The 20604-nt window shown below is 44.3% G+C and overlaps 1 pseudogene; it reads right to left on the bottom strand.

The window, feature by feature from the left end:
- Positions 1-20604, bottom strand: part of LOC120061861 — a 124081-nt pseudogene that overhangs the window by 10832 nt on the left and 92645 nt on the right.

The raw sequence follows: 20604 nt of genomic DNA, 5'->3' as shown, positions 1-20604 counted from the left end.
ATGCTCCGCATGTTCAAAATGACACACAACTTTTTGTTTTAGTCATATGACATTTACCTACCTACATATAATTCCAAGAATCTGTGGTTTTTCCATGCATTGTTTGGCAATTGTTTGTGTTTTTCTTATCTGAGTGGGAGGTTTCCTTGCCAGCGAGGTTGGTTGTGGCAATACATATTAAGTGGTTACCCTGAGGAGGAAGAAGAGATCCAATAACACACTGTTCTACTGTCTGAAGAAGGAGGACAACGGGAATTTCATCAGCTTCAAGACTGGAGGGATACTAGGGAAGGCTCAGGGATTACAGCCTCCCATCATTTCATATGAGGAACAAAGTGAAAATGGCCGAAGATACCGGCGGCAAACAATTCATGTTTGTCACCTGGTTCTACTCCCTGGGTGCTTTATTTCCTTATCAGCCACTCGCAGCTCCACCACCGGCTGCATTGTTTTCATCTCACCTCTGAGAATCTGAGGCCCCAGACGTCCACCACTGAGCCCACATTCACATAGCCCGCAGCTTGGCTGAGCTGGGCAGCAGCAAAATCTGTTTTGTTTTTAATTAACCACTCTGTGGTTCACACGGTCGTAACATTTCTCAAATGACTGCCTCGCCTGGTTCACCAACTACATCTCAGACAGAGTTCAGTGAGTCAAATCGGAGGGCCTGTTGTCCGGACCTTTGGCAGTCTCTATGGGGGTACCACAGGGTTCAATTCTCGGGCTGACTCTTTTCTCTGTATATATCAACGATGTCGCTCTTGCTGCGAGTGATTCCCTGATCCACCTCTACGCAGACGACACCATTCTGTATACATCTGGCCCTTCTTTGGACACTGTGTTAACTAACCTCCAAACGAGCTTCAATGCCATACAACACTCCTTCCGTGGCCCCCAACTGCTCTTAAACGCTAGTAAAACCAAATGCATGCTTTTCAACCGTTCGCTGCCCGCACCCGCCCGCCCAACTAGCATCACTACTCTGGACGGTTCTGACTTAGAATATGTGGACAACTACAAATACCTAGGTGTCTGGCTAGACTGTAAACTCTCCTTCCAGACTCATATTAAACATCTCCAATCCAAAATTAAATCTAGAATAGGCTTTATATTTTGCAACAAAGCCTCCTTCACTCACACCGCCAAACATACCCTCCATAAAACTGACTATCCTACCGATCCTCGACTTCAGCGATGCCATTTACAAAATAGCTTCCAATACTCATCTCAGCAAACTGGATGCAGTCTATCACAGTGCCATCCGTTTTGTCACCAAAGCCCCTTATACCACCCACCACTGCGACCTGTATGCTCTAGTCGGCTGGCCCTCGCTACATATTCGTCGCCAAACCCACTGGCTCCAGGTCATCTATAAGTCTTTGCTCGGTAAAGCCTCGCCTTATCTCAGCTCACTGCTCACGATAACAACACCCACCCGTAGCACGCGCTCCAGCAGGTATATATCACTGGTCATTCCCAAAGCCAACACCTCCTTTGGCCGCCTTTCCTTCCAGTTCTCTGCTGCCAATGACTGGAACGAATTGCAAAAATCGCTGAAGCTGGAGATGTATATTTCATAGCCCATCTGTACATAGCCCATCTGTAAATATCCCACCCAATCTACCTACCTCATCCCCATATTGTTTTTATTAAAATTTTCCTCCTGACAGAGCTGGTGTAACTGAGTCAGGTTTGTAGGCCTCCTTGCTTTCACACAATTTTTCAGTTCTGCCCACACATTTTCTATGGGATTGAGGTCAGGGCTTTGTGATGGCCACATCCAATTCCTTGACTTTGTTGTCCTTAAGCCAATTTGCTACAACTTTGTAAGTATGCATTGTCATTGTCCATTTGGAAGACCCATTTGCGGATGAACCAGACTTGTGGAGGTCTACAATTTTTTCTTCTGGTGTCTTGGCTGATTTCTTTCCCATGATGTCAAGCAAAGAGGCACTGAGTTTGAAGGTAGGCCTTGAAATACATCTGTAACGGCTTTCTTCCTGGGATGAAGGAGAGGACCAAAATGCAGCGCCGTTAGTGTTCAACATGTTTAATTAACCAATAAACAATGAACATTAACAAATAACAAAATAACAAACGTGAAAGCCGAGACAGTCCTATCTGGTGCAGAACACAAACACAGAGACAGGAAACAACCACCCACAATCCCCAACACAAAACAAGCCACCTTTATATGATTCTCAATCAGGGACAACGATTGACAGCTGTCTCTGATTGAGAACCATATTAGGCTGAACACAGAAACAGACGAACTAGACACACAACATAGAATACCCACCCCAACTCACGCCCTGACCAACTAAACACATACAAAACAACAGGAAACAGGTCAGGAACGTGACAACATCAAATTATGTCAATAAGCTTATCAGAAGCTTCTCAAGCATTGATATCATATTCTGGAATTTTCAAAGCTGTTTAAAGGCACAGTCAATTTAGTGTTTATTAACTTCTGACCCACTGGAATTATGATACAGTGAATTATAAGTGAAATAATCTGTCTGTAAACAATTGTTGGAAAAATGACTTGTGTCATACACAAAGTAGATGCCTTAACTGACTTGCCAAGACTATAGTTTGTTATCAATACATTTTTGGAGTGGTTGAAAAACGAGTTTTAATGACTCCAACCTAAGTGTATGTAAACTTCCGACTTCAACTGTATATTAATTAGTATGAGCTAAAGTAGTAGGCTGGACAATTACTCTCTGTAAACAGGGACCAGACATTCAAAAGATGAGAGAGAAGGGGATGCAGCCTGGTTCTCCGTCTAAACAGCTTGTGTTCCTAAAGTCAGAAAGGGATATCTGGGATTTACTTAACATGACAATGGAGCAACATTTAAACATTGTTTTAATGATGTAGCTGGTAATTGCCATCTGTAAAATGTAAATGAGAGTGGAGGATGGTAGAGGCTGAAAATATTTTGTGAGGCATTCATCTGCCGAACTTCATATACAGCTCTTAGGCCAGGAGAAGTGAAATGAATCGCTCGAAGTAATGTACGCACCCTTTAACGGCTTATACCTCTTCCTCAGATCCCTCTCTTACGTTCTCTTTCACACTTACCCCTTTAGGCTATTTTGGTCAAGCCTTTGGAGGAGTATGATTACAAATATATATTAGTTCAAGATTGACAGCAAACACCATTTGATGTGATCCACAAAGGGGGTTGGTGGGTTTGTGGGCAGCTTTCAGACGGTTTCATGTGTGCTGGAGACAGAGCTTATACTTCAGCGGGAGAGGGCGGAGAAGAGCGGATGGTCAGGGTGAGTGTTTGAGCGCAGCTCCCCCGACTCGTCTTCTCTGTTTATTCCTACTACCCCTGCAAAATACATATTTTCCTCCACACACACACACACACACACACACACACACACACACACACACACACACACACACACACACACACACACACACACACACACACACACACACACACACACACACACACACACACACACTGAGTCAGAGAGATGCAGATATTCATACTGTACCAGTATCTCCGTGTTCAAGGTCGCCACCTCTGTCACTTTGGGAAGCTCCCTGGTCTGGGTCTTGATGTAACACCTCTGATGTTTGGCGAACCGGATACCTGTGATTCCCTTTGAGTGGAAAAAGCGCGATGGAATAACACAACATTTTGATACGTATCATTTATTATTTTGTCTGCGATGTGGAACAGCATAGCGATGGGGCGATATCATTTTTCAAAAACGTTTCTTCAGTCCCTTGAAGAAAAATCTAAGCTCTTAATAACTAACAGAAGTTAGAACCTAATGAGGGTGCCTTTTGATTTTCTTAATCTTTGTTTTTCTCCTTCTACCTCTTTTCTTCTACCTCCTTCTAGATTACAGCACATTCAAAGACAATTTAGCTCCCGCAACACAAACCTCACTTTCAGAAGAGATTGAGTAAAAAACGAAGGGTTCTTCCAGGCTAAACAATACTTGATAGAGAGGATGTCTCAAGCAGGAAAGCCAAGCGATGTATCCCAGGGCGAAGCAGCAGTGGCATCCCAAATGGCACCCTTTTCCCTTGATAGTGCCTTCGGAAAGCATCAACACCCCTTTTTCACATTTTGTTGTGTTGCAGCCTGAATTTAGAATTGATTCAATTGAGATTTGGTGTCACTAGCCTACACACAATACCCCACAATATCAAATGGGAATTATGTTTGTATTTCTTTTTTAACATTAATAAAAAATTAAAAGCTGAAATGTCTTGAGTCAATAAATATTCAACTCCTTTGTTATGGCAAGCCTAAATTATATATACAGTGGGGCAAAAAAGTATTTAGTCAGCCACCAATTGTGCAAGTTCTCCCACTTAAAAAGATGAGAGAGGCCTGTAATTGTCATCATAGGTACACTTCAACTATGACAGACAAAATGAGAAAAAAAAATCCAGAAAATCACATTGTAGGATTTTTTATGAATTTATTTGCAAATTATGGTGGAAAATAAGTATTTGGTCAATAACAAAAGTTTATCTCAATACTTTGTTATATACCCTTTGTTGGCAATGACAGAGGTCAAACGTTTTCTGTAAGTCTTCACAAGGTTTTCACACACTGTTGCTGGTATTTTGGCCCATTCCTCCATGCAGATCTCCTCTAGAGCAGTGATGTTTTGGGGCTGTTGCTGGGCAACACGGACTTTCAACTCCCTCCAAAGATTTTCTATGGGGTTGAGATCTGGAGACTGGCGAGTCCACTCCAGGACCTTGAAATGCTTCTTACGAAGCCACTCCTTCGTTGCCCGAGCGGTGTGTTTGGGATCATTGTCATGCTGAAAGACCCAGCCACGTTCCATCTTCAATGTCCTTGCTGACAGAAGGAGGTTTTCACTCAAAATCTCACGATACATGGCCCCATTCATTCTGTCCTTTACACGGATCAGTCGTCCTGGTCCCTTTGCAGAAAAACAGCCCCAAAGCATGATGTTTCCACCCCCATGCTTCACAGTAGGTATGGTGTTCTTTGGATGCAACTCAGCATTCTTTGTCCTCCAAACACGACGAGTTGAGTTTTTACCAAAAAGTTATATTTTGGTTTCATCTGACCATATGACATTCTCCCAATCTTCTTCTGGATCATCCAAATGCTCTCTAGTAAACTTCAGACGGGCCTGGACATGTACTGGCTTAAGCAGGGGGACACGTCTGGCACTGCAGGATTTGAGTCCCTGGCGGCGTAGTGTGTTACTGATGGTAGGCTTTGTTACTTTGGTCCCAGCTCTCTGCAGGTCATTCACTAGGTCCCCCCTTGTGGTTCTGGGATTTTTGCTCACCGTTCTTGTGATCATTTTGACCCCACGGGGTGAGATCTTGCGTGGAGCCCCAGATCGAGGGAGATTATCAGTGGTCTTGTATGTCTTCCATTTCCTAATAATTGCTCCCACAGTTGATTTCTTCAAACCAAGCTGGTTACCTATTGCAGATTCAGTCTTCCCAGCCTGGTGCAGGTCTACAATTTTGTTTCTGGTGTCCTTTGACAGCTCTTTGGTCTTGGCCATAGTGGAGTTTGGAGTGTGACTGTTTGAGGTTGTGGACAGGTGTCTTTTATACTGATAACAAGTTCAAACAGGTGCCATTAATACAGGTAACGAGTGGAGGACAGAGGAGCCTCTTAAAGAAGAAGTTACAGGTCTGTAAGAGCCAGAAATCTTGCTTGTTTGTAGGTGACCAAATACTTATTTTCCACCATAATTTGCAAATAAATTCATTAAAAATCCTACAATGGATTTTTTTTTCTCATTTTGTCTGTCATAGTTGAAGTGTACCTATGATGACAATTACAGGCCTCTCTCATCTTTTTAAGTGGGAGAACTTGCACAATTGGTGGCTGACTAAATACTTTTTTGCCCCACTGTATAAAAAATGTGCTTAATAATAATGACACATAATAAGTTCAATGGACTCACTGTGTGCAATAATAGTGTTCAACCCAGATTTTTGAATGACTGCCTCATCTTTGTACCCCACACATACAATTATCTGCAAGGTCCCTCAGTCAAGCAGTGACTGAGGGACCTTACAAAGCCTCGCAAAGAAGGGCACCTATTGCTTGATGGATTAAAAAAAAGCAGGCATTGAATATCCCTTTGAGCACGGTGAAGTTATTAATTACACTTTGGATGGTGTATCAATACACCCAGTCACTACAAAGACGCAGGCGTCTTTCCTAACTCAGTTGCCAGAGAGGTAGGAAACCGCTTAAGGATTTCACCATAAGGCCAATGGTGACTTTAAAACAGTTACAGAGTTGAATGGCTGTAATAGGAGAAAACTGAAGATGGTTCAACGACATTGTAGTTACTCCCCAATACTATCCTAAATGACAGAGTGAAAGAAGGAAGCCTGACAGAATACAAATATTCCAAAACATGTATCCTGTTTGCAACAAGGAACTAAAGTAATAATACTGCAAAATTAATAATTAACTTTTTGTCCTGATTACAAAATGTTATGTTTGGGGCAAATCCAACACAATTCATCATTGAGTACCACTCTTCATATTTTCAAGCATAGTGGTGGCTGCATCATGTTATGGGTATGCTTGTCATTGGCAAAGACAAGGCCAAATATACACTGGAGTTGCTTACCAAGACGACATTGAATGTTCCTGAGTGGCCTAGTTACAGTTTTGATTTAAATCGGCTTGAAAATCTGTGGCAAGACTTAAATGGCTGTCTAGCAATGATCAATAACCAACTTCACAGAGCTTGAAGATTTTTTAAAATAATAAATGTGCAAATATTGTACAATCCAGATGTGCAAAGCTCTTAGAGAAGCACCCAGAAAGACACCGCTGTAATTGCTACCAAAGGTGATTCTAACATGTATTGACTCCGGAGGTTGAATACTTATCTAGTCAAGATATATCAGTGTTTTATGATTCATATTTATTCTTCCACTTTGACAGAGTATTTTGTGTACATTGTTCACACAATTTTTAAAAATGTAAATCCATTTTAATCCCACTTTGTAACACAACAAAATGTGGAAAAAGTCAAGGGGTGTGAATACTTTCGGAAGTTACTGTATACGGCATAGGGTGATATTTGCAATGCATCCAGTGTTTCTACGGAGGCTGCCCCCGCTGAATTAGTCAGTCATAGGTTCCTGTCACTCTCTTAATCTGTGCAGCCTAGTGAAGAGCCACTCTTTTCAGCTCCATTGATGATCCCCCACCTTGTGGAATGCAGGGCCTTTTCAATTTGACGACGACAGGAGAAAGCCTATTTCAACAAAGCAGACATATCTGTTAATTATCTTTGTGTGCAATTATCTGTTTGACTAAGTAGTTCTGCTGGAATAAGTCTGAAAGCCCACGAAAGCATATGAGATTGTAACTCGTGCCGTCTCTAGGGCTACCTGAGTCATGTGCATGTGAGAATAGAGTGCTGGATCTTCACCGGCCACGCTCGCCTTAACATTGTATCACGGTAAGTGGTGGCATGAAAATGGACTTGATTCAATCATAACTTAATTACATCTCCATGGCGTAGAGCTCTAATAACCTTTCTGACTTCTTTAAATTAGCGTTAACTTGGAAATACGTAGTTCTATTCCACTTGCCTTTAGAGGTCACACACGACGACATGATATGAAGCCTGTCATAATCCCTTTGTCTGTAATTGTCTTTAAAACGCCGCAATAATAGTCGCCGACACAGACGTATAATGTTTATGCCTGACTTTATTGTGATGAGCCCCGGTGTATTTTACTGTAACGGCGAGCGCCACTACAGAGAGAGAAAAAGGACAATCTCGTGACGTGACGCAATGATTAACGGAGTTGGTCAACCAGAAAATAAAGAAAATACACATCATTATGGGGATAATAAATGGGAAAAGGATGCAAGGTTTATAAAATAATGTCAGAATACCGGCTCGCTATTCATCCCTGATTAAACATGCTACACGTATACTGATAGCTTTAAGCTTTCCAACTGAACAATGATTTGATTGGAGGGCTCATTGCATTGCCATTGCAGAGAAAGGTTAGGGGACGCTGTACTAATCATTGTCACTTGGGCTCTATATTACCATCTCTTCCCGCATCTAGCATCTTGTGAGTGTCAGCCCAGGTAATGTGTTGAGGAAACAAACATGGATGCTCGTTCTACCTTTAATAAATGATCAGTTATTAACTCCACACTCTCCCCTCGGCTCCTGTTAAAGGGGGCCCTAAACCCATGCCATGAAATATTATCTCTGAGTCGCTGAACCTCTGTTTGTGATTTCCTTTCATTCACAGTCGTGTTCAGGGTCGTGCACATTTAAGGCACAAAACTGGAAAAACTTTTCACAACGGACAATATAAATTATCGTTTGTTTTTGGACAACTTAAGGTAGTGCCTTCCTCTTTCAGTCCATTTCCCTCTGTTTTGAGCCTCATGGACACAACCCAGGATTAATGTCGCTTGCCGTAAACAATATTGGAATATCTGAGAAACAGTATGTCGTTTAAGGAAAATATAGATTATTTAACGACTAAATGTAAAGCAGATAATTGCAGTATAGAATCTTGATTGATATGACGAGGAACTGTGTGTTGCTCATAAAGGTAACCTGGAAGACTTCACATAAAAAGGATCAGTGTCTTAGATTGAATCAATTTGTAGAACACAAGTTTGTATTGATGTCAAGCGCAAGGTTCTGGCTTACTCTCATCTATACTCTTTCCCCCAAATTAATTCTACATCATTATTTGAAAAGTATTCTTGTATTATTGCTTATTTTGATATGGTTCGAAAGTAATTCATTGTGTAATAGGAATGATTTAGAGCTTTACTCTAGTTCCAGATATCATTTTTAACAAAAGAGAGTAACCTTCAAAATACATAGATGCTGTCTTTTGCATCGAATTGCATCAAAATATATATCTTTTTTAGAAGAGCTACACTGAAATACATTAGATGTGTTGGTGGTAGTTGCACTATGTGACCATAATGATTCTAATACATTACTGTTGAATATGCTTGAATTGCCAGTCCTGTCTTTTACTGGTATTCTTATCTCCACTTCTTGTTCCCTAGGTTCGTCCTGCAGCATGTTCCCTGTATTAACCTGAACAAAAGAAGCGACATTATCTGCCCATTTCAATTCCTCATTCACAGCCCTTGAGCTTGACGGAGATGGTTTTTAAGGTGGCTTTTGAATTTGTAATGACTTGAAACATCCTTTATTTTAAAAAGTCTATTCAATCCCCCCCCCCCCCCCCCCCCTCAGCTAACACTTAGTATAACTTATAATAAGGTTTGTGTTTTCCTCCACTCTCTTCTTTTCTTTTGTAATCAAAATGGCTGGAATTACTCCGCTCGCTCACTTGTTTCGCCATCACCCGTGGCAGTGCTCGGAATCAAATGCATTTTCTTAGTGAATTTGCTTCACCGACAGAAGTGGATAATTCAGACTGGATGGGATGGAGGAGGAACCAGCAATATGCGTGCTTTCCGTGTATGTTTGTGTGTGTGTGCGCGCGCAAGTGCTTGCGTGTGAGTATGAGTGTGAGACGTAACTGAGACCTCTTGTTATTAGATATTTCGTTTTGTATAGAAAAAAAGTGTTCCAAAAACGTTTTTCAGCTGTTCCCATAGGATAAATATTTTTGGTTTCAGGTAGAACCCTTTTGGGTTCCATGTAGATTGTAGAACCCTCTTGAAAAGGGTTCTACATGGACCCCAAAAGGTTTTTACCTGGAACCAAAAAGGGTTCTCCAAAGGATTCTCCTATGGGGACAGCCGAATAACCCTTTTAGGTTCTAGAAAGCACTTTTTGTGTGTGTGCGTGTTGGGTAAGGGATGGTGTATGAGAGGGAGTTGAAAGCTCTTGTTATGAGTTATTTAGTATTATTTATGACACGCATTGTCACATCAGCTTTTTCTGTGTGAGAGAGAGAAAAAAACAGGAGAGAGTGCAGGGTATTGTCGAAGAAGATATGATTTCAGGAGAACAGAAATGCTTTTACACAATATAAGAACAATTTGGAAAGGGCTCAAACACAAATTCAATCATTCTGCAAAAAAACTATAATAATAATAAAAAAGTGACTGTAAATGAAGTATGCATAAAGTATACTGTACATAATGTGTATTTTGTCAATACTTACATGTTTGAAGTCATGGACCTCGAGGACCTCATTGCTACCGTTGCCCATCCTGAAGATCTCAATGCGGTGGGTGGGGTCAATCTCCATGATGCTGTCTGTTTCCATGCCGTCCAGCACGGCCTTATAATGTTGGTCGTACACCTGGAGACACAGGACCAATCAGAAACATCCTCAGCCTAGCTGACAGGTCATTTAACCAATAATACATGAGGGTGGGGCAACTTAACTGAATAGCTCAAATCTACAGCCTTTCAATAGGCTTAATATCAGTGACGTGTATTCATGGATGCCAAGGGAAGGCAGGCTTCCCCAAAAACTTTACCAATAAAGAAATATAAAAACCTAAATAATGTATCTTTCGTCTCTGTGTTTCATAATTTTCCTTCAATTCACAAGAGGCACCGGAGAAAACATGCGAGCGAGCAAAACAGCGCCCCTCTGTCTCTATGCGTAGCCCATCTATCTGATGCTGTCTGATCAAAAAGAGTATGATATTGTTGCCGCCGTAGCATTGAATGCAAGGGAAGCCAGCGAGCATTTGGCCTCCATTTGATAAAAACAGTAAAATAATAGCCAATCAGCATTGAAAGGATCTGAGCGAGCTCAACGGTGAATGGTCCTGGCGCCAGTTTGGATTTGGCTTCACACCAATCACATCACAACAAAAGCCAAACGTCATTGACAAAAAAAAACGTAATTGTTGTATCTCATTTTGTTGTCCTCCAGTGGTTAGCAAGCTAGCTAAAATTGGCCCTTTCCTAAATTAGCCACAGATGGAGATAGAGATTTGGACTTCTGGTTCTACTTAATTCTCGATACTGGGCAATGATTATAACAGTGATTCTGATCCAACCATGAATTCATACTTTGTGCCCCTGGTCTGAAGTTCAATATGTAGCTAGATGTAGTGGCTCATCATTGCCCATGAAAGGAAGTTAGGCTAGCGAGCAAGCATTTTAACCAGGACAACAAAAACGAAAAGTGTGTAGGCTACTGTATGACAGAGTCCTACACTGTTTTGGCAACATGAAAGAGAGGAGGATAGCATTGGTGAGTCAACGTGTTTTTTCTACTTTCGCACACACACACACACACACACACACACACACACACACACACACACACACACACACACACACACACACACACACACACACACACACACACACACACACACACACACACACACACACACACACACACACACACACACACACACACACACACACACGCTACCAGGAGACAGGCCAGTACATCAGGAGACGTGGAGGAGGCCGTAGGAGGGCAACAACCCAGCAGCAGGACCGCTACCTCCGCCTTTGAGCAGGAGGAGCACTGCCAGAGCCCTGCAAAATGACCTCCAGCAGGCCTCCATGCTCTGGACACTACGCTGACAGACACAGCAAACCTTCTTGCCACAGCTCGCATTGATGTGCCATCCTGGATGAGCTGCACTACTTGAGCCACTTGTGTGGGTTGTAGACTCCGTCTCATGCTACCACTAGAGTGAGAGCACCGCCAGCATTCAAAAGTGACCAAAACATCAGCCAGGAAGCATAGGAACTGAGAAGTGGTCTGTGGTCACCACCTGCAGAATCACTCCTTTATTGGGGGTGTCTTGCTAATTGCCTATAATTTCCACCTTTTGTCTATTCCATTTGCACAACAGCATGTGAAATTTATTGTCAATCAGTGTTGCTTCCTAAGTGGACAGTTTGATTTCACAGAAGTGTGATTGACTTGGAGTTACATTGTGTTGTTTAAGTGTTCCCTTTATTTTTTTGAGCAGTGTATATATATACACAGTATATATAAGCATACAGTATATATGTGGACACCCCTTCAAATTAGTGGATTTGGCTATTTCAGCGACACCTGTTGCTGACAGGTGTATAAAATCAAGCATACATCCATGCAATCTCCATAGACAAACATTGGCAGTAGAATGGCCTTACTGAAGAGCTCAGTGACTTTCAATGTGGCACCATCATAGGATGCCGCCTTTCCAATAAGTCAGTTCATCACATTTCTGCCCTGCTAGAGCTGCCCCGGTCAACTGTAAGTGCTGTTATTTTGAAGTGGAAACATCTAGGTGCAACAAATGGCTCAGCCGCGAAGTGGTAGACCACACAAGCTCATAGAATGGAACCACCGAGTGCTGCAGCGCGTAGAAATCGTCTGTCCTCAGTTGCAACACTCACCACCAAGTTCCAAACTGCCTCTGGAAGCAACGTCAGCAGAAGAACTGTTAGTCGGGAGCTTCATGAAATGGGTTTCCATGGCCGAGCAGCCGCACACAAGCCTAAGATCACCAAACGCAATGCTAAGCGTCGGGCTAGAGTGGTGTAAAGCTCGCCACCATTGGACTGTGGAAATGTGTTCTCTGGAGTGATGAATCACGCTTCACCATCTGACAGTACGACAGACAAATCAGGGTTTGGCGGATGCCAGGAGAACGCTACCTGCCCCAATACATAGTGACAACTGTAAAGTTTGGGGGAGGAGGAATAATGGTCTGGGGCTGTTTTTCATGGTTCGGGCTAGGCCCCTCAGTTCCAGTGAAGGGAATTCTAATGCTAAAGCATACAATGACATTCTAGACAATTCTGTGTTTCCAACTTTGTGGCAACAGTTTGGGGAAGACCCTTTCCTGTTTCAGCATGACAATGCCACCGTGCACCAGGCCTGTGAGCCAGGCCTAATCACTCAACATCACAAATGCTCTTGTGGCTGAATGGAAGCAAGTCCCAGCAGCAATGTTCCAATATTTAGTGGAAAGCGCATGATTTTGGAATGAGATGTTTGACTAGCAGGTGTCCACCTACTTTGGTCATGTATTGTAGGGGATTTGATGATGTTGAAATGTTGAAGTTGAAGTGGTGCTGGAATAGTGGAGGCAGCTCCTGTTTTCTTTGCGACTTGCGGTAGTTATAAATCAACAATTGTTTGGTAGTCCGAACATTTCGGGAAACATTAACTTGATTGACCGTGCTGTAGGTCATGTAACAGTTTGTTACATGCAAGATGCTTTGTGGATAGATGTTGCTCTCCAGGTTTTGTGATGAAAAAGGTGTGGTTGAATTTATTTTGCCACTATTCTGTTACTTAAACAATACAATTATCACAACACATAGGTTGTAATATTGCTTTTCCCCCCCTGGCTTGGCTTCCCAAGTGATTTTACCCAAGCATCACTACTGCTTCATATACCTGTAGCCTTTCAATAGCATTTATCTATGCTTAATACACCATCACCCCCCTTTAAAATTGGTTTAATATGCAGTGGCAAGGGTGTTATAAGCCAAAGAGAAATACTGTAGTACAAAGATTTGAGGCCAATACGCACTTGATGCAATCACATTGATTTATGTCATATTCTTCAAAGCATCGTGTCCAACGTAACACACAACATATGACCAATGCAAGAAATACACCACTGCAGTGAACGGCGTCCGCCACGCTGACATTTGTAAAGTGCCAAAGCATTCATAAACACGATCAGAGATAACACTGAGTCATTGTTGGTACATTGCTATTGACAAACCGCAAGTTCAAATGAAGATTTGTACATCCACAGAGGCTGCGTAGGTACTGTGAGTAGCTACATCGAATAAATGGCACTTTGAATACGTGGCTTGGATATTATTTTTTCTTTTTTTCTTGGCTGTACCTTAGTGCACTGGTTGTTTATGTACTGTTTATGGGTATGCATGGCTGGCTGTTAAAATTCCCTGTCTACAAAAATGATTCATGCCCACAAGCTGAAAACGACGCTATTAATATTTATGTCGAGTGTGGTGTTATAATGAGAAATATTTATTGCTGAGTTCATCTTCGTCTGTTGTGGTGGTGAATCAAAGCGCCCCATACTGTACCAATGAGAGAGTTGATTAATGGATACAGGCAGGTGGCCAACGAAATCAATTAAGATTAATATTCCCAATCAACATGTGAGGGTCTGCTGATTGCTAAGGGATTGAATGCAAAAATAACCCAAGCCCTGTGAAAAATATCGTTTCTTTCTGGTGTTTGTGACTACAATGTCCCTGTCTGATGCCCATATGCTGGTCTATGGTCTAGTGACTACAGTAACACTAGTTAAAGCTCTATAACATGGTCGCTAACACACAATCCTTTTGACATTTAAATGACCTGCCCCACTTATTACCAGGCTCTAAAATAGTGGAGCAATAATGATTTAATGGGATATAATTCTTAACAGAAGATCACAGCAAGTATGGCTCTGCAATGTAAATAACCATTAACATTGATCAAAATGGCCTTGGCTCAGAAAGGAACCCAAACTTTAACATTTGGCTGCGTCATAAGATGCAGCCAAATGAAGATTGGACCTGATATTCAAGTATCAGTTGAGCAGTTATGTGAAATGTCGAGCTATTAAACAGTCTGGGAGAATTTGCAGTGGGATTACAGTTATATTAAAGCATTTTGTTTTATATTAACATATAGGTGGAACGGGAAAGTGGATTCCTAGGACTTGATTTATACTAAAACACTTTTGATAAAACTCCAGCGGTGAGATTGTCCTCATCTGTATGTATCATAACTGGACTGTTTGACTTGACTTGTTCAATGTTTTAAATAGGTGCATAATGTTGCTATCGTTTTGTTTAGAAAATGGGAATGGATGGCTTCCGTGGATCATTGGGTTTGTGGCACGTGCAGTATTGTTCAACTTGTAATAATATTATTAAAGTAACCTTCCAGTGAAAATTTTACTTTTAAAAGTTAATATTCTGTTAACTCATACCTAAATAATGTTACTGACTCGTCCTATACTCGTATGTGGCCAAAGCATAAATTTGATGAAAAAAAACCCACTTCTAAAATCCCACCTCAAATTTGTATCTCAAACAGATTTGTATCTCAAAAATGCTTGCTATTTCCTCATAGAATTTGATGTCATCCTTGTGAGGAGGATAAGCTGGCCAATGAGCGGTCTACTCGCATTAGACCAGTATACGCCCACACCATTCTGTTGTTGGGGTACGCCCACACCATTCCAACACAGAAAAGCTGCTTTTTAACATACTTAATTAAAACATTTTGGGAAAGGAAAACAAATTCACTCATATTGCAATTAATTATAGGTCATATTTCATAGAAATATGGAAAGACTGGAGAGTTACTATAAAAGGGATACATCAGGATTGGCAATGAGCCAATGCTAACTAGCATTAGTGCAATGATAGGACTCCACGTTAGTTAGCATTGGCTTGAGAACTACCTCTTCCTTTCTTCTTGACACAGAGACATACAATGGTATCCACGAGTTCATCTGACTCTGGGGAAGTAGATAACGTAGATGTCACGGCTTCCGCCGAAGTCGGCTCCTCTCCTTGTTCGGGCGGCATTCGGTGGTCGACATCACCGGCTTTCTAGCCATCGCTGCTCCATTTTTCATTTATCCATTCGTTTTGTCTTGTTCCCTGCACACCTGGTTTTCATTCTCCAATCACACTACATGTATTTATTCCTCTGTTCCCACTCATGTCTTTGTGTGTGAATGTTTCGTGTTACGTGTCATTTTTGATTTCTGGTGTGCGTTTATTCCATGTTTTATGTTCACGAGGTATGTTTATTTGTTTGTACTTTATTATTGTGACTGTTTGCGCGTTTTTGCACTTTGGCATATTGGATGGAGGTTTCGACGCAGTGGCGTCCGTCTGTTGGTTTCTCCTGCCTAAATAAAGTGTGCGCCTGTTCACAACGCTCTGCTCTCCTGCACCTGACTTCGCTCCCAGTACGCACACCATTGACAGAATCACACACCCACCATGGAGTCTGCAGGAGCAGGTACCCCGGTCAGAGGTGTCGAGGAGCGCGTCCAGGAACACTCAGCAATGCTGCATCATCTCGGTGCCATGATGGATCGCGTTGTCCAGACCATGGACCGCTGGGAGAGACAGGAAGTCTCTCCAGCGCCTCGACCAACGCAACAGGGGTTACCTCTACCCGTCCCGTCCGGATCCAGTTCTAGTGGGATGCGTCTCTCCCTTCCCAGGGAGTATGACGGGACGGCAGCACAGTGCCAGGGGTTCCTCCTACAACTGGACTTATACCTGGCCACCGTTCACCCAGCTCCCTTGGGAAGGGAGAGAGTGTCCGCCCTCGTCTCATGCCTCTCGGGGAGAGCTCTGGAGTGGGCAAACGCCGTATGGGGAGAAGGAGACGCGGCGTTGGACCACTTCGAGGAGTTCACCCGCCGCTCTCCCTTCGGGTGGATGGTCGAAGACAGCCCGGAAGCGGCGGGTGAACTCCTCGAAGTGGTCCAACGTCGCGTCTCCTTCTCCCCATACGGCTCTTCCATTTGAGGCAGGGGACGAGGAGCGCACAGGAGGTCGCACTGGAATTCTGGACCTTGGCCGCTGGAGCAGGATGGAACGACAGGGCCCTCATTGACCCCTACCGATGCAACCTGCGCGAGGACGTCCGACGGGAGTTGGCCTGCAGGGATGCCACCATCACCTTTGACCAATGGGTGGATCTGTCCATCCGGTTGGATAACCTGCTGGTCACCCGCGGACGTCCAGAGGGGGCTCTGTCGGTTCCATCTTCCAGCACTCCCGCTCCGGTGCCCATGGAGCTGGGAGGGGCTGCGGTAGGGAGGCTGGAGGAGGGGGCTTCACGTGCACCATCTGTGGCCGCAGAGGGCACACTGCTGAAGTATTGTAAGAGGTAAAGAACTCAGTGGATAGAGATGGAGGAAGTGGATACAGAGTTTGAATCAGGCAGCGAGTTGAGCAAAGTTGGTGAAGATCAATGTCCTGAATGGACAACAGTAGTGTCAATTGTTTTTACAAAAGTGAAATTGTATAAAATTGGGGTGCAGGATATGTGTATGAATGATAATGGATTGTTTGTTGTTGGGATGAGTTTGTTGAGTAAGGATGCATATGTGGGAGACCCATTTGAGGTGTGAAATGGTGAAGTAGGCACTGGGAGAAGTGGAGTCTATTAGAGTGACCAGGAGTGGCCTTATTCTGATTAATTGTATTTCTGAAGAACAAAGGAAGATTGTCGTGGGCCTCAAAACAAATCGGGACAACAGAGGTATCGTGCTTTGAACTTCAGAGCAGAGCACCCATCAAAGGAGTCATCTCAGGGATGATAACGTACAGTACCAGTCAAAGGTTTGGACACACCTACTCATTCAAGGGTGTTTCTAAATTTTTACTATTTTCTACACTGTAGAATAATAGTGAAGACATCAAAACTATGAAATAACACATATAGAATCATGTGAACTCACCAGTCCAAAGGACATATTTCCACCGGTCTAATGTCCATTGCTCGTGTTTCTTGGCCCAAGCAAGTATATTCTTCTTATTGGTGTCCTTTAGTAGTGCTTTCTTTGCAGCAATTCGACCATGAAGGCCTGATTCACGCAGTCTCCTCTGAACAGCTGATGTTGAGATGTGTCTGTTACTTGAACTCTGTGAAGCATTTATTTGGGCTGTAATTTCTGAGGCTGGTAACTCTAATGAACTTATCCTCTGCAGCAGAGGTAACTTTGGGTCTTCCTTTCCTGTGGCAGTCCTCATGAGAGCCAGTTTCATCATAGTGCTTGATGGTTTTTGCAACTGCACTTGAAGAAACATTCCATATTGACTGAGCTTCATGTCTTAAAGTAATGATGGACTTTTGTTTCCCTTTGCTTATTTGAGAGGTTCTTGACATAATGGACTTCAAATCTTCTGTATCATCTTCTGTGTCAAAATCTTCTGTATACCACCCGCACCTTGTCACAACACAACTGATTGGCTCAAACGCATTAATAAGGAAAGAAATTCTACAAATTGTCATCAAGGCAAAGGGTAGCTACTTTGTGTCACGTTCCTGTTTTCCCTTGTTTTGTATTTATTTAGTATGGTCAGGGCGTGAGTTGGGTGAGTTGTCTATGTGTTGTTTTCTATGTTGGGGTTTTGTGTGTTCGGCCTGGTATGATTCTCAATCAGAGGCAGCTGTCAATCGTTGTCCCTGATTGAGAATCATACTTAGGCAGCTGGGGTTTCACGTGTGTTTTGTGGGTGTTTGTTCCTTGTTAGTGTTTCGCCACACGGGACTGTCACGGTAGTTTCATTTTGTTATTTTGTATCGCATATTTGTTTTCGTGTTATTAAATTACCATGGAAACTAACCACTCTGCATATTGGTCCGATCCTTCTCGCCTCTCCTCGTCCGATGAGGAGGACGATATAGACTATCGTTACAGAAACACCCACCAACAAAGGACCAAGCAGAGTGGAAAAGGGCAGCGACAGCAGCAGCAGCAGCGGAGAAAAATCCAGGACTCATGGACGTGGGAGGAGATTCTGGACGGCAAGGGACCCTGGGCTCAGCCAGGGGAATATCGCCGTCCTAAAGCCGAGTTGGAGGCAGCGAAGGCAGAGAGGCGCTGGTATGAGGAGGCAGCGCGGCGACGTGGTTGGGAGCCCGAGAGTCAGACCCAAAAATTTCTTGGGGGGGGGGGGAACACGCGGAGTGTGGCAAAGCCGGGTAGGAGACCTGAGCCAACTCCCCGTGCTTACCGTGGAGTGAGAGGGCGTCGTACTGGTCAGACACCGTGTTATGCGGTGGAGCGCACAGTGTCCCCAGTACAGTGCTGCACTGGTAGGGCTAGGTTGGGCATCGAGCCGGGTGTCATGAAGCCGGCCCAACGCATCTGGTCTCCAGTGCGTCTCCTCGGGTCGGCGTACATGGCACCAGCCTTACAAATGGTGTCCCCGGTTCGCCAGCATAGCCCATTGCGGGCTATTCCACCTCGCCGCACTGGCAGGGCTACGGGGACCATTCAACCAGGTAAGGTTGGGCAGGCTCGGTGCTCAAGAGCTCGTGTACTCCTTCACGGTCCGGTATATCCGGTGCCACCTCCACGTACCAGTCCTCCGGTGGCAGCCCCCCGCACCAGGCTGTCTCTCCGGGTTCTCTCTCCAGTTGCTCCCACCTGTCCAGCGCTGCCAGAGCCTTCCTCTTCTCCAGCGCAGCCAGAGTCTGAGCTGCCTGCCTGCCCAGCGCTGTCTGAGCTGCCTGCCTGCCCAGCACCGTCTGAGCTGCCTGCCTGCCCAGCGCTGTCTGAGCTGCCTGCCTGCCCAGCACCGTCTGAGCTGCCTGCCTGCCCAGCGCTGTCTGAGCTGCCTGCCTGCCCAGCGCTGTCTGAGCTGCCTGCCTGCCCAGCGCTGTCTGAGCTGCCTGCCTGCCCAGCGCTGTCTGAGCTGCCTGCCTGCCCAGCGTCATCAGAGCCGCCCGTCTGTCCCGAGCCGTCAGAGCTGCCCGTCTGTCCCGAGCCGTCAGAGCTGCCCGTCTGTCCCGAGCCGTCAGAGCTGCCCGTCTGTCCCGAGCCGCTAGAGCCGTCAGCCAGCCATGGCCAGCCAGAGCCGTCAGCCAGCCAGGAGCTGCCAGAGCCAACCAGCCAGGAGCTGCCAGAGCCAGCCAGCCAGAGCCGTCTGCCAGTCATGAGCTGCCTTTCAGTCCGGAGCTGCCCCAGTGGGGTTGTGGGGTTGATATGGAGGGTGGTTGTTAGGAGGAGGCCACGGGGGCGATTAAGGAGGCGGACAAAAACATTGTTAAAGTGGGGTCCACGTCCCGCGCCAGAGCCGCCACCGCGGACAGACGCCCACCCAGACCCTCCCCTAGAGCTTTAGGTGGTGCGCCCGGAGTTCGCACATTGAGGGGGGGGGGGGGGGTTCTGTCACGTTCCTGACCTGTTTTCCCTTGTTTTGTATTTATTTAGTATGGTCAGGGCGTGAGTTGGGTGGGTTGTCTATGTGTTGTTTTCTATGTTGGGGTTTTGTGTGTTTGGCCTGGTATGATTCTCAATCAGAGGCAGCTGTCAATCGTTGTCCCTGATTGAGAATCATACTTAGGCAGCCGGGGTTTCACGTGTGTTTTGTGGGTGTTTGTTCCTTGTTAGTGTTTCGCCACACGGGACTGTCACGGTAGTTTCATTTTGTTATTTTGTATCGCATATTTGTTTTCGTGTTATTAAATTACCATGGAAACTAACCACTCTGCATATTGGTCCGATCCTTCTCGCCTCTCCTCGTCCGATGAGGAGGACGATATAGACTATCGTTACACTTTGAAGAATCTCAAATATATTTGGATTTTTTTTGGGTTACTACATGATTCCATGTGTTATTTCAAAGTTATGACATCTTCACTATAATTCTACAATGTAGACAATAGTTCAAATAAAGAAAAACCGTAGGTGCGTCCAAATTTTTGACTGGTACTGTATGTTCAGGTTAAATACCTGAAGAGAATTCCTGCTGTGGGAATTCAAGGCTGTGGGTAACTGGTGAAAGGAGTCAGGCGCAGGAGAGCTGAGATGCGTGGACAAGGTATTTAATACAAGATAACACCAGTATAAACACAATACTACGGTGCGGGAAAAATACCGGTACCACGAAATAAACGGGCGTAATAACAAAACCCTGCTACAAA

This window comes from Salvelinus namaycush, chromosome 17 (assembly GCF_016432855.1).
Source record: "Salvelinus namaycush isolate Seneca chromosome 17, SaNama_1.0, whole genome shotgun sequence".
NCBI lineage: Eukaryota > Metazoa > Chordata > Actinopteri > Salmoniformes > Salmonidae > Salvelinus > Salvelinus namaycush.
The sequence above is the reverse complement of the archived record's forward strand: the minus strand, read 5'-3'. Positions and strand labels throughout refer to the sequence as shown.